Here is a 14,233-nt window from a genome sequence, read left to right on the forward strand (position 1 = left end):
GAGCAAATCTCCATGCATCTTTTGAACACTTCTTTCTCAGGCAGACACTGTATTTGTTTCTTAATGTTCCCCATGAAGGGATCATGCCACAAAACCCTTGAAGTGTGTGGTTCCAGGGACACCTATGTACAGTAGAAAAGAAGCGTCCTGAGAGATCAGGTTTCTTGTTCAAGAGCACACATCCCACGAGGGGGCTGCTGAGCTTCCACCTCCACAGTGTCCTTCCCTCTCGACAAGGGGCCTGACTGTGGTTATTAGGAGTTGATGTTGGGATGCTTAGCACCATCACCAGCCTTTCCCACCACCCCTATCAAACTCCCCAAAGATGCCTTGAGGGAAGCAAGCCACTGCTGGGCAGGAGGCCTAGTGGCCATGTCTGCACTGTCTCTTCCCCTTTTCTTCTCTCCCCAGGGAAGATGGGAAAGTCACCTGTTTCATAGTTATCTGTTTCAAGATAATAAACTTCAGAATTGGTTTGTTTAGTCCAATAAAGCCTGGGTCAGTGGGCGCTTTATTGCTTGACTATCTGGCTAATAACTCTTTGCCAAGTTTAGCTGGGAGGAGTGGCTGATAAGAACCATAAACCTGGAGCTGGGAGACACAGAGTTCCAGGCCCAGGTTGGCCGTTAACTACAGACAACTTCGGGTTGCCACGTCCCCTCTCCAAGTGTCACTTACCATATCTTCGGATGTGGTAGTACAGTGTGATTAGAATGATATTTACCAAATTATTTTCCAGTAGGTATTTATTTTATATAAAATGTTTTAAAAGAGGGAGGTGCTAGAGAGCTGTCTCAGTGGTTAATAGTGCACACTACTCTTGTGGAGGACCCAGGTTTTGTTCCCAGCACCCACATGATGGCTTGGCTCTACCTGTAACTCCAATTCCAGAGGCTCTGATATCCTCTGGCCTCCTTGGGCACCTGCATGAATGTACATGGTGCACATAAACTCATGCAGGCACACACAGATACACATAAATTAAAACTAAATAAAATTACATATATTAATGTGTATCTTTATTGAATTTTTGTATATTTCATATAAAACATCTTCTGTTTATACCCCTTCCCCATCTGTACCTCTATATAGTCCCCCACCAGATTTATGCATTTTGTCATATATATTAAGGCCTACTGAGTCAAGTTAGTATACCCAGCTGTCCCTCAGTACAAGTTCATTCACTGGGGTCTAGTCAGCCTATCTAGAGTCTTTCCATTAAAGAACATCAACTCTCCTTCACTGAGCAGTAATCAGCTTCCAATAGTTCTTTGGCTAAGGTTGAGGCCTGCTGCCCATTCCTCCTGTTCTGTGGTGGGTTTTGTCTTCTTGAGTTTGCATGGGTCTTGTGCATGCTGCCACCATTGCTGTAGGTTCATAAAAACAAGGTCCCAGGAGTCTGTAAGACTCTGTATCCATATGGTCATTCACCTCCTTCCCTGGCTCTTACAATCTTTCTGCCCCCTTTTCTGCAATAGTCCCTGAGCCCTGGGTGGGTAAAGTTTAGTATAGGAGTCCTGTCCAGGGACCCATACTCTGCAGACTCTTATTCTCTACACTTTGGCTATTTGTGGCCTTTTGTGTCCATTGCCCTCTGTTGCATGAGGCAGTTTCATTGATGAGAGTTGAGAGATACATTAGTATTCTCTTTACCCTTTGTTACACTATGTTCTGTGAACCTTAGGTGTAGCAGTTCCATTGTAGATGTGTCACAGGGTTGGGCATCGCACAGACACTTATTCCCTGGGTATACATTTGTGGAACTCTGTAATAGTTTCCATCTGTTGCAAAAGAAGCTTCTTTGATGAGTGGTGACTGGTATATTTGTCTGTAAATATATAAGGATCCATATTTAGCATATACTAAGAAATTACGTTTGTCTAAGGATGTGACAGACTTAGGGTTTTCTCTAGGATCTATGACCTCTCCAGCCACAGGTATTTGGCTATGTTTACAGTGCCACACAAGTTCCCTCCCATTGAGTGGACTTTAAGTTCAATTAGGTAGCTGTCGATTACCCTCAAGATAAAAGTGTCACTACTGAACTATATAGCTTGCTGTGCTGATCATTGATGTGGTTATTAGGCTTTAAAACTGAGGTTGAACCATCAGTTGTGTTCTCCTTAGCTTACTTAGTGTCCTCCACAACTATGAGAGCTAGCCTTCAGGGAGGAGGCTTCCAGGTCAGTTCCTGCTCCATTGCTCCAAGTCCTACTGTAGAGATACCTGTATATCTATGTTTGTTGCTGCTCTTTTCACAATAGCTAAGAAATAGAAGCAACCTAAGTGAGCCTCAATTGACAAGTGGATAATAAAAATGTGGTTCATTTATACAATGGAGTTCTACTCAGTGGTAAAGAAAGACAAAAACATGAATTTTTCAGGTAAATGGATGGATCTAGAAACTGTTATACTAAGTGAAATATTTTTTTTTTTTTAAAAAGAGAAGATTCCTCTCCCAAGTTCACCAATGACACTGGGGACATGGGTTCCTCACTTGGGTCCTTAGTCCCTGCAGGTGTGACACAGATAGGGAGGCAGAGCACACTGCATTCCCCACACCGACCTGACAGAGGGAACTTACTAGTACTGTATCTTGGGAGGTGCTTTGTAAAACAGGCTTTGGGGAAGGTTAGGTTCAGGAGTCTGTAGGATCCCTTTCAACTCTGAATAGTTTTTATTTATTTGTTTGTTTATTTATTTATTTATTATTTATGTCTTTGTGAGACAGGGTCTCCCTATAGCCCTAGCTGGCCTGGAATTCGCTATGCAGACCAGGCTGGCCTCAAACTCATAGAGATCTGCTTGCCTCTGCTTCCCAAGTGCTGGGATTAAAGGCTTGTGCCACCACACTCGGCTGTTTTTATTTTTATTCATGTGCATACATGTATGTCTGTGTATCTGTCACATGTATTCAGGCGTCTAAGGAGGCCAGAAGATGACATCAGATCCCCTGAAGCTGAAGTTGCAGGCAGTTATGACATGTTTGATGTGGGTGCTGGGAACCGGACTTGGATCCTCAGCAAAAGTAGTAAGTGCTCTCAGCTGCCGAGCCATCTCTCCAGCCCACGAGAAGCTTTGATTCAGAGTATATGGCTTTGACTTAAGACTGTGAGATGTGAAAGTGCATCCTGACTCCTCAGCAACTGAACCGTTGTGGCCAGTAAAGTTTAGATCAAGTTCAGTGGCAATTTATAGAATGCCACTTGCCAGAAATGAGAGTCCCCAGTGAAAAGCAATGGCAATGCTCCCATCAACAGGCCAGTCAACGAATGTGGGAAATGCTGGCTGTGCTGCTCTGTAACTGGCCTGCCCTGGGTTTGGCTGTGCTGAGCAGTGCTGTGGTGGGCCTGGCCTGGCTGTGACTTTCCCTCCTGGAAACTGGAGCATCTCTAGGTTTCCTGTCCTCAACCACTGAAGTGTGCATAGCCTATACCATCAGAGACCCACAGCTTGAGGAAAGTGCTTTAGAGACTATGTCACAACAGCAAAAAGGCCTTGCACTCTCAGAGAGACACAGATGAAGAGAAACAAATGCCTCCTGGTGTGTGTGTTGTCCTGGGAAAAGACAAAAAGCAACCATCAGGCTTCTTCCTGAATCTGCCAGAAGAGGAAATGGATTCCTCAGCAGTCTTCATGATTGACCATAGAAATGTGCTTGGTGCTTAGAAGAGGAGCCAAGTTCAGTTCTCAGCACCCACACTGTGGCTAACAACCATGTGTAACTGTAGTTCTAGGGGATCTGACACCCTCTTCTGGCCTCCTCAGGTATTGCACGCAGGTGGTACACTTACATACATGCAGGCAAAACACTCATAAAGTAAAAATAAAACTTAAAAGTTTTTTTAAAAGTACCCATGGAAAAGGAATTCATATTTATTCTTTGTTTTTGTTTTTTTGTTTTTTAAGATAGGGTAGTACTCTGTAGCCTAAGCTGGCCTTGAACTCATGGCAACCGTCCTTCATCAGCCTCCCAAGTGCCGGGATTGCAGGTGTGTACCACATGCCTAGGTCATCATGCCCAGTGTCCACCACATGCTTACTCTCTCTGGGTTTCTGATGCTGGTTCATCCTTCCCTCATCAGTAACAGGGCTTCCTGTGGCTGAAAGCTGCACCCAGAAAGATGCCAGAGGTGTTAGAGGGATGTCATCAGAGGGATGTCAGAGGCTGTTGGAATTCCTCTCAGGCTGCAGAGTCCATGGTGCACACAGCCCTTCCTGTTGAAAGAGACTTCCTCATGTGCATGTGCTGTGTCCTTTCATAAACGGTCTGCTGCTGCTGCTGCTGTGCTCTGAATGTCTATTTCCACACTCATGTCAACATTGAATGGCCACTGTGAGAGGACTGAGAAGTAGGACCATTCAAAGGCAGCTGGGATTAATGTCACTCTAACAGGAGAGGATCATTATCACAAAAGCAAGCTTGTTAGAGTTCAGGTCTCCTGCTCTGTCAACTTGGGCATGCTCACTAGTGGTCTGCCTCGTGACGACATAGCAAGACCTGCAGATGCTGCCACGATTTTGCAAGTTCTAGATTAGAACCCAGAGACAAACTTTTGTTTACAAATTACCTAGCATAGCATTCTGTAATAATAGCAGAAAGCTGACAGAAACATCTCTGTGCTCTTCATTCAGCTTTGGGTGTGTAGCTGGCAAAAAGTCATGCTTTCTTTGTGTGATTTCAATCTCAGAGCCTGTGAATTCCGGTGACCCTCGCCTTTTGCCCTTGTGAACTGCAGCCTGGTGGTGTGGGTTGTTTTTCAGAAGAGTGCGTTGACGCCAAGATTAGGATCCCTGAATAGCAGGGTTGGAGAGAAATGGACTGCACCTAGTTGAGGCACTTGAACCTCATCGCACCCTCAGGAAACTCACCCAGTGGAAGGTGGACCTTTCCCTCATATACCAGCCTGACTCACTTGGAAAACACTGGCATTCAACATTATCCAAAATTTGCTTCCCTGGCCGAGCCATCTGTGAACAATACTTCTAAAAAACAGTGCTGTGTTCTCGTCCACCCCCTCCACAGCTCTGAACTTCATGGCCATAAAAAATGGAACTATGACATTTTTTCTCTAGAATAACAAAACTTTGTTAATGTGTCTCTTTTATTCGCCCTCCTGCCACACATTCCTGTAAGGGCCCTACTTCAGATGCCAACAGAAAATACATTTTCAGTTCTTGACATAAGTAGTTGACTTCCGGAAGGAGAGAGAGAAACATTTATGAGCGTTGATAAATCATATCCTTAGCCAAGTACCCTCTTGGACTTTCCAGCAGGGAACTAGGGGCAATCTCAGGACACGGCTCAGGGGTCACTCTGTTTTCCCTGTGTAGACTCAGACACCCCAGCACAGAGAAATGAAGGTCACCCAGCAAGTTGGAGGCAAGGACTAAATCCCAGGAATCTCAGACCTCCCAGGGCGGTAATTGATCTCCCAAGACAAACATTTGTCCTGCTAACAGAAATTTACTGTGGTCCTTACTGCTGACTGTGGAGGCTGAAGATTATGAGCCAGAGGGGGTGGGGATGGGGATGGGATGATGCTGGTAATGAGCACAGCCATTAATTGGCAGAGAAAGCTTTCAGGGAGGGAAAGGATCAATGATCTGGAGACAAACAAAATATCTTTAAGAAATTTCCTGTTCCCTTGCATTGTTTCAATTCTTCACGCTTAGTCTCTTCAGGAGACATTTTTGAAGTGGGTTTTTATTTTGCCACTTTGTTTTTGTTTTTCAGTCCCATCCCAACCTGCACCCCCAACCCCAAAGTTTATTTGATCGCCTCTCCAACTCAAATTATTTCTCAAGTTGAGTTTAACTGACCTTTGGCCAGTGAAGTAAACCAGTTTCTCGCTTATCTAAAGCAAGCAAGCCTGACCAAGAGGCCAAAGAATAATGAAAAACACAATTAGAAATGGCTGAGATCTAGTATGTTCTGGCTCTCCATGAGAAGGGTATATTCAAGATGAAGGTTGAGGTGGTAAGACACAACTGGAGCAGTGTGGAACAGCCTCTCTTCTCTGGGCCACCTTGTCACCTGCAGTGGAGAGAGCTGAGGAGCTCTGCCGTGTGCTGTTAGGCAACTTTTCTGAGTCTCGTTTTTTCTGGGCCAGCTTCTGCTAATCTGACAAGCTCCTTAGGCTGGATACCAAGTTCTCAGTGCCCAGCAGGCAACAGACACTCATTGAATGAACTTTAGTAAGACAGTATGGGCAGGGTTGTAGGATCAAGATGTGGATTACAGGAGAAAGTGAATGACAGCACTGGTCATGGTAGCATGTGCCTATTGTCCAGGCACTTGGTGGCTGAGGCAGGATGGCCTGGGTAGCATAGCAAGGCCCCTGGGACTCCAGGGAAGCTGTCACATCCTCACATTCCTCTCCAAGTGTCAGACACAGAAGGAGCCCAGATGTCAGGTCTGGAGCCCTTTGCCCGCAGATGAGGAGATGGTTTCTTTATACACTCATTTCATAGGCACCCAGGAGGTGCCTGTGGTCTATTAGGTGCCGCTCTAAAGGATGACTCAGAAAAATTCTCCACTAAGGAAGTTTACATTCTGGCGGGAGGAGATCCTAAACAAGGAGACAGATATATATGTGTAACAAGAACATTTATATAAAGTGTGGTGGGAAATAAGGAAATAGGTGATATGGCAGGCTGGTGAGATGGCTCAGTGGCAAAGGCTGCCACTTGCTGCCAAGCCCGATGACCTGAGCTTGATCCCTGGGACATAAATGGTAGAAGGAGAGAGCTGACTCTTGCAAGTTGATACAAGTTGATCTCTGACTTCTACACATGGGGGGGGAGAGGGAGAGAGAGAGAGAGAGAGAGAGAGAGAGAGAGAGAGAGGATGTAAAAAGAAAATAGGTGGTATGATGGAGGGGACCTGGGAGCAGCATGGGGGACTCAGGTTGGATGAGGGACCAGGTAGGACTTCTATGTGGACTGACACAGGGTAGAGACCCAAGTCCAAGTGACTAGAAACAGAGCACCCTGAACATGGCGTTAGCACTCGGGGTGATCCTTCTCTCAGGTCTAGTGTTTGTCCAACAATAGTCTTTTTTTTTTTTTTGGAAGAAAAGGGGGGTGTATTTTGATATAATTACAAACCTATAGAAAAGTTTCAAGAATAGTACAAGAAAGTGTCCAATAAAGCTAATCTTTAAAAAAATATTTTATTTATTATTTTCTTTTTATGTGTAGGTGTGTATTGCCTGCATGCAGGTAAGTGCACCTGTGTCATGCAATGCCTGTGGAGGACAGAAGAGACTGTTGGGTCCCCTGGAACTGGAGTTACGGACATTTGTTAGCTGCCATGTGGGTGCTGGGATTTGAATCCGGGTCTTCTGCAAGAGCAGTGTTCTTAACTGCTGAACTATCTCTCAGCCCCTGAAAGCTAATCTTAATTGTTAACCTGAGATCTAGAATCACCTGGGAAATGGCCTCTGGGGACAGTGGCCTGTGTGTGTGGATTATTTAGAGTAGGTTAATTGAGGTGGAAGATACACCCACTCTGGGTGGCACAATTCCCTGGGCTGGAATCATGGACTGTAGAAAATAGAGAAGTGAGCTGGGCACAAGCATTTATGGCTTTCTGCTTCCTGACTGTGGATACAATGTGACCAGCTGCTCACACTCCTGTTGCTGTGACTCCCCATGGTGACTGACTGGAATCTGAAACTGTGAGCCAAAAGAAACCCTTCCTTCCTAAGTTGTTTTTGCCAGAGTATTTTATCACAGCAACAGGGAACATAAGTAAGACATCACTCCTAGATTCACCAGATGCTAATACTGTGCCCTGTTTTCTGTCCTCTTTCTATAATATAAATTGTGCCTCTTATACATACATCTTTTTCTCAGAACCCTGGTGTGGTGGTTTGAATGAGAAAGTCCCCATAGGCTCCAAGTATTTTAACCCTTGTCCCTAGTTGGTGGTGCAATTTTGGAAGGTTTAGGAGGTGTGGCCATGCTGGACTGGGAGTGGACTTCAAAAGTTCATAGCTATAGCCTATTTCCAGTGTGTGTATCTCTGCTTCCTGTGCCTGCTTGAAGAAGTGAGCTCTCAGCTTTTTACTCCAGTTGCCTCTTGCCATGCCTCCCCACCATGATGGACTCTTTTTTTTTTTTTAAAATTTCATTCAAGAGCACTTTATTCTTTTAAAGAAAGGATAGCTCACGCAAAAGAGATACTTATTGAAATGGCAAATTGACTCCATTTTGTTCTATCTGACTTTTGCTCCCCGAGAGTTTCTGCCTAGCTCTGCCCCCCTGCAGCCAGCACATCAGAATGGGTCTCATGAAGGTTACATTGCTTCTACAATACTGGTAATCATGTAAATGCCCAGGTATCAGTCCTCTCCCAGAATCTCCATGGAACCCATTGTTTATGCAATTCTAAGAACTTGTTTTTCCTAACTGAAACTTTTTCTTAACTGAAAACTTCTCCAGTGTAACTATGATCTGAGGTAACTACAGTTATTGGCTTTGCCCCTGGTATGATGTAATTATGGTAAGGACTCCTAACTTGACCAACACTATGTGGCATTCCAGTGCCTCCTGCTCCCTGTTACACTTATTAATTAACAAAGGAGGTCCACAGTAAAGCAGACTTGTTCCCCACACCTGTAAACTCAGCACTCAGGAGGCACAAGGAGAGGGATGGCCAGACCATGGAGGGAATCCTGCTCTACATACTGAGACACTGTCTCAAAAAAGAAAATTCACAAATACCTGTACTCTATTAAATCAGAAAAAAACACAGAGGAATTCCAAATTAAGCACTGGGGACTAAAGCAAGAGGTTCATTGAAAATCCCTGGTCATCCTGGGCTAGAGTTAGACCCTGTCTCAGAGGAGGAAACCAAACTGGGTCTGTTGATTCATGCTAGATTCCCAGCACTCTGGGGGGGAGATTCAAGAGTATCGGACTTTCAGGCCCAGTCCTTGATACATCAATGAAATTAAAAACACAGCCAGGGTACACTTAAGTGGGCACAACCTTTCTGCCAGCTACCTCACTGTTGGTCCTAGAAATCTGTGGGCATGCTCCCTGGGCCCCCAAGTAGCCAACCGGGCAACTGGTGGCCAGGTAGGGACAGTGCTCAGTTCTGGTTCAGTGACAGCAGGGTGGGACAGGGCCTGACCTGGGATCTGAAGGACACGTAGACCCCCCCCCACCCCCGCAGTCGCTCCTCTTCCTTTCTATGCTGCACTGTCAAAGAACAAGGGTTCCATGTATAAGTCCGGGGTTCAGAAGGCCCCTTGGAGTGAAAAGTCTGGGGGAGACCAGACAGAACTCAGGGTCTAAATTTCACCTACAAGTCCGAGATTGATAAAACTTCTTGGCCTGAAAAGGTCTGGGGGTAAACAAGACGACACTCAGGATCGAGGATTGTGTTCAAGTCATCCAGAACTTTGATCCAGAGTTCTTCAGCGGATTCTTCTGGGGCTGCATTGGGAGCTGCCGTGTGAATTGGACCTTCCATTGAGGCTGGAGCTGCACTGATGGCTGGGTGTGGCTGAAGGACACGTAGACCCCCCCCACCCCCGCAGTCGCTCCTCTTCCTTTCTATGCTGCACTGTCAAAGAACAAGGGTTCCATGTATAAGTCCGGGGTTCAGAAGGCCCCTTGGAGTGAAAAGTCTGGGGGAGACCAGACAGAACTCAGGGTCTAAATTTCACCTACAAGTCCGAGATTGATAAAACTTCTTGGCCTGAAAAGGTCTGGGGGTAAACAAGACGACACTCAGGATCGAGGATTGTGTTCAAGTCATCCAGAACTTTGATCCAGAGTTCTTCAGCGGATTCTTCTGGGGCTGCATTGGGAGCTGCCGTGTGAATTGGACCTTCCATTGAGGCTGGAGCTGCACTGATGGCTGGGTGTGGTGAGGCGGCATTTGCCCGAGGTTGACCTGGGTCAGCTACTCTGGCTGGACATGCAGAGTCTGCACTGGCAGAGGCTCGGACTCCAGGGCTTGCAGAGTCCCAGCTGGTCGTTGGAGAGGCTCCTCAGGATGATTTCATGAATATTTAGCCCGATGGTTCTTGAACCAGATCTTGACCTGATACTCATGCACTTGAATCTTTTGAGCAATTTTCCTGCATTCCTCATAGGTCGGGTGCTTGTGCTTTCTGAAATATTCTTCCAAAACTTGTTTCTGCTCCTGGGTATAAACCGTTCGCTCCTTCCTCTGCGTCCTCAGAACACTGGAGGGTACTTGGAGCCCAGGAGGTAGGGAAACTTGACCATCTTGGTTCACTGGAGACTCCATGGGCATTTGGAGAACTGGGGCTGCTGGGGTGCCTCCAGTCATTTGGAACCTTGGTTGCACTGGGGGTGCGGGGTTCATCTGGGGTCTTGGGAATACTTGGAGGCCCGTGGCTGCGGCGTTGCTTCCATTCATTTGGAACCTTGATTGGACTAGGGGTGCTGGGTTCATCTGGAGCCTTGGCGCATTTGGGAACCATCAATATTCCAGGCTTCCTATGCAGCAGGGCTCAGGCCTGGGTCCAGGACATCAGCAGGCTCCTGCATCTTGGTTGTTCCATTCTTCTGTTTCCATGATGGACTCTTATGCCTCTGGAACCATAAGCCAAATAAAGTTGCCTTGGTCCTGGTGTTTTATCACAGCAACAGAAAAATAACTAACATATCCAGTAAATACACAGTGCAAACATCTTGCTTTTCCTCAATACTTGAGCATGTAGTTCCTAGGAATAAGGAACTTCTCCTTCGTAACCATGGTCCATACCTAAGCTACAGTCTACACTCACATTTTGCCAATTGGCCCAACAATAGTCTTTTAAAATCACACCCTTTTCCAGGTCCAGGACTATACCGCACATTTGACCCCCTGTGTCTTTGGTCTGCTTTAATCTGAAACAGCTCTTTGACTCTCTTGAGCCTAAAGTGTTTTTGAGAATGTTGGCTAGTGATTTTGTGAAGCTCTCCCATTTGGGTTTCCTAATAGTTCCTGAAGATTCAATTGAGATAATGCCCTTTTTTTTTGGCATGGAGAACACTCATGTGACATTGAATCCTGCTCAGTGCATGGTGGCAGGAGGCACACAGTATTGGTTTGTGGCGGCAACTTTGGCTGTGTGCTTAGGAAGGACTCCCATCAGGCTTCTCCATAGTGAAATCACTGTTTCCTCTTTGTTGTTAATACATCATTTGTTGGGAGAGGCAGTGGTACTCTCACCATACACACGTTTGGACCCTCATTCCTTTTATCATTCATGGGCAATTTACTTTATATTGGCTTATCCTTACTAATTGTGGGTTAGTCAGCTTTCTGTCACTGTGATAAAAACATCTGAGATAATTTTTTAAAAAAGATGTGTATTACTTTTATGTGTTTGATGTGTGTTTGCCTGCATGTACATAAGTGTGCTAAGTGTGTGCAGTACCCTGGAAGGCCAGTAGACATTCCCTGGAACTGGAGTTATAGACAGTTGTGAGCTACAATGTAGGTGGGCACTGGGAACCAAACCCAGGTCCTCTGCAAAAGAAGCAAGTGCTGTTAACTGCTGAGCTGTCTCTTCAGCCTCAAGATAATCAACTTTTAAGGAGGAAAGGTTTATTTTATTTATTTATTATTTATTTATGTATTTATGTATGTATGTATTTATTTATTTATTAACTTTTTGAGACAAGGTCTCCCAAGTAGCCCCAGCCAACTTGGAACTCACTATTTAGATTAGGCTGGCCTTCCGCCTGTCTCTGCCTCCTAAGTGCTGGGACTAAAGGCATGTACCACCACACCTGGCTTGGAAATGTTTATTTTTAACTCATGATTTCAGAGGCGTTAGTCTCTGGTCACTTGGCCCCATTGCTTTGGGCCATGATGAAGCATGACCTCATGACAGAAACATGTGGCACAGTCAACCTATTTGCCTGGTGGTGGTGGGAAAGCAAAGGAAGAGGGATGGGCCAGGATCCAAGTCCCCAATTACCCAAGTTTTTCCCCCTGGCCCTACCTCCCAACCCCCCCCACCCTCCAATGGTGCCACAGCCTAAGGACCAAGCCTTCAAAACACAAATCTCTGGAGGACTCTTAAGCTCTTTTAAGCTCACTAAATTACGTCTAAACTCTAGAAGTTGGTGTTCTACTGCAGGAAGGAGCATTTCTTTCTCCATGTTTATATAGGCACATGTTTCTTTATATAACTATGAACTCACAGATCTGTTTTATTAAGTAGGTTATATCAGTACTATCAGATCCATTTCAAAGCAGGCAAATGAGAGGGGCTGGAGGGATGGATCAGAGTTAAGTGCATTTGCTGTTGTACAGGGGACCCAAGTTCAGTTCTCTACATTCACATAGTGACTTACGACCATCTGTAATTCCAGCTCCAGGGGATCCCTCTTCCGGCCTCTGCAGGCACTGTGTATATATGGTACACATACACACATGCACATATACACACAGAGACATAAAATAAAAATAAGTCTTCTAAAAATTTTGGCCAATGAGAGCCCTTTAGACTGGCTTCTGGAGCTTGAGAGATGGCTTGGTGGTTAGAAGCGCTTGTTGCTCTTCCAGAGGACCTGAGTTCAGTTCTCAGCACCTATGTCAGGTCACTCACAACCTTTGTAACCCCAGTTCCAGGGGATCCAACACCCTTTTCTGGCCTTTATGGGCACCCCCACACGTGTGCATACACACAGATACAAATAAATTTTAAAAACTCTTTAAACTGACTTGTCTCATGATGTCACCCTCATTCTTGAAGCATTTCCTTTTGTGTGTTTTGTATGTTTTGTGTGCACGTGTGTTCACGTGTGCAGATGTGGTGAATGTACAGAGGCCAGAGGCTAGCTGTTGTTCCTCAAGTGCTGCCCATCTGTTCTTCACACAGTCTCTCACTGGCCTGGAATGCCTCAAATGGGCTAGGCTAACTGATCAGTGAGACCTAGTGATTCACCTGTCTTCATCTCCCAGCACTGGGATTGTAAGTACATGTGGTCTTGCCTGGTGTTTTTTTACATGGGTGCTGGTGATCGAACTCAGGTCTTGATGCTTGCACTTTACTGACTGAACCATCTCCCCAGGTCCATTTCCTTACTCTGTGACACAGTAAGATGTTTCAGGATCATCTGGTTCTTTCTCTGCTTCAGTCCTCCTCTCCAGTGAGTCAGGACCCTTCAGTGTGCAAAGATACCATACGAATTAGATCCGGTACAGGCCCATCTCTGCTCTGTGTTGGGACAGGGCTGGAGGTTTCTTGATTCATAACATGTGTGAATCACAGGGCTGCTGAAGTGCAGGTTCCAATTCAGTAGTTCAGGTTCACTGGCTGGGATGGCACGACACTCTGACAAGCTTTGGGTCATGTTGGTACTCCTAATCCACAAGGCATCCTGAGCACTGATGATAGAGGCCAGTGGCTCTTAGAACCACTCACACAGTCTTGTTGATATGCATATCCTGGGCCCTACTCCCAAAGTTGCTCGTCAGGCAACTTTGAAACGAGAACTTATTTTGACGTTGCTGTTCTAGAGATCAAGCCCAGGGCCTTGTGCATGCTAGGTAAGTATTCACCACTGAGCCACATCTCCAATGAAGAATCTGTTTCTAACACATCCCCAGGAGATGCTGCTGTTGTCCACCTGGGACTGCACTCTGAGAAACACTCATCCAGGACATTGGCTTTTAAATGCGGCTATGCACTGAATTATCTGGGGGGATATTTTGCTTTAAAATAGTAATTTGGAAGGTCCCCCAAACTGATTGTTGGTGTAGGATATTCTGACCATAAAGGACTTTATGAACTTGGCAAGTGGTTCTGCTGCTTAGCACAACTGAAGATCATTTTAGGAAGAGGTGGGCGTGAACAAAAGGACTTTAGGAGGGAATGAGCTTGGTCTTTTTGAGGAATAATGAGGCCGGTGGTTTGGGCTGAAGGAGCTAAATGAGGTGGATGGTGGGTAGGAGGTGGGGAGACAGCGATGAGTCTGGATGCTGCTCTGTTGAGAGCGGAGCCTGGGGTGAGCTGTGAGCTGGCCCATGTGACCAGAGTGCCTTCATTGCAGTCAGTCTCTGCTAAGGTGTGTGGCTTGTGATGAAGGATGAAACAACTCCACAGCCTCCCTACATCCTCCTCCTGTTTTAAGCAATGCCCAGGGGGTTTATTCAGAGTGACTTTCAAATCTCTGAAACCTTTGAAAAAGCCTCAGCCGAGTAATAAAGTACTGTGTTGCAGGGCAGGGACTTGGTGGATAAAAGATATCT

The sequence above is a fragment of the Nannospalax galili genome, unplaced genomic scaffold (assembly GCF_000622305.1).
Source record: "Nannospalax galili isolate Female #2095 unplaced genomic scaffold, S.galili_v1.0 scaffold406, whole genome shotgun sequence".
Taxonomy (NCBI): domain Eukaryota; kingdom Metazoa; phylum Chordata; class Mammalia; order Rodentia; family Spalacidae; genus Nannospalax; species Nannospalax galili.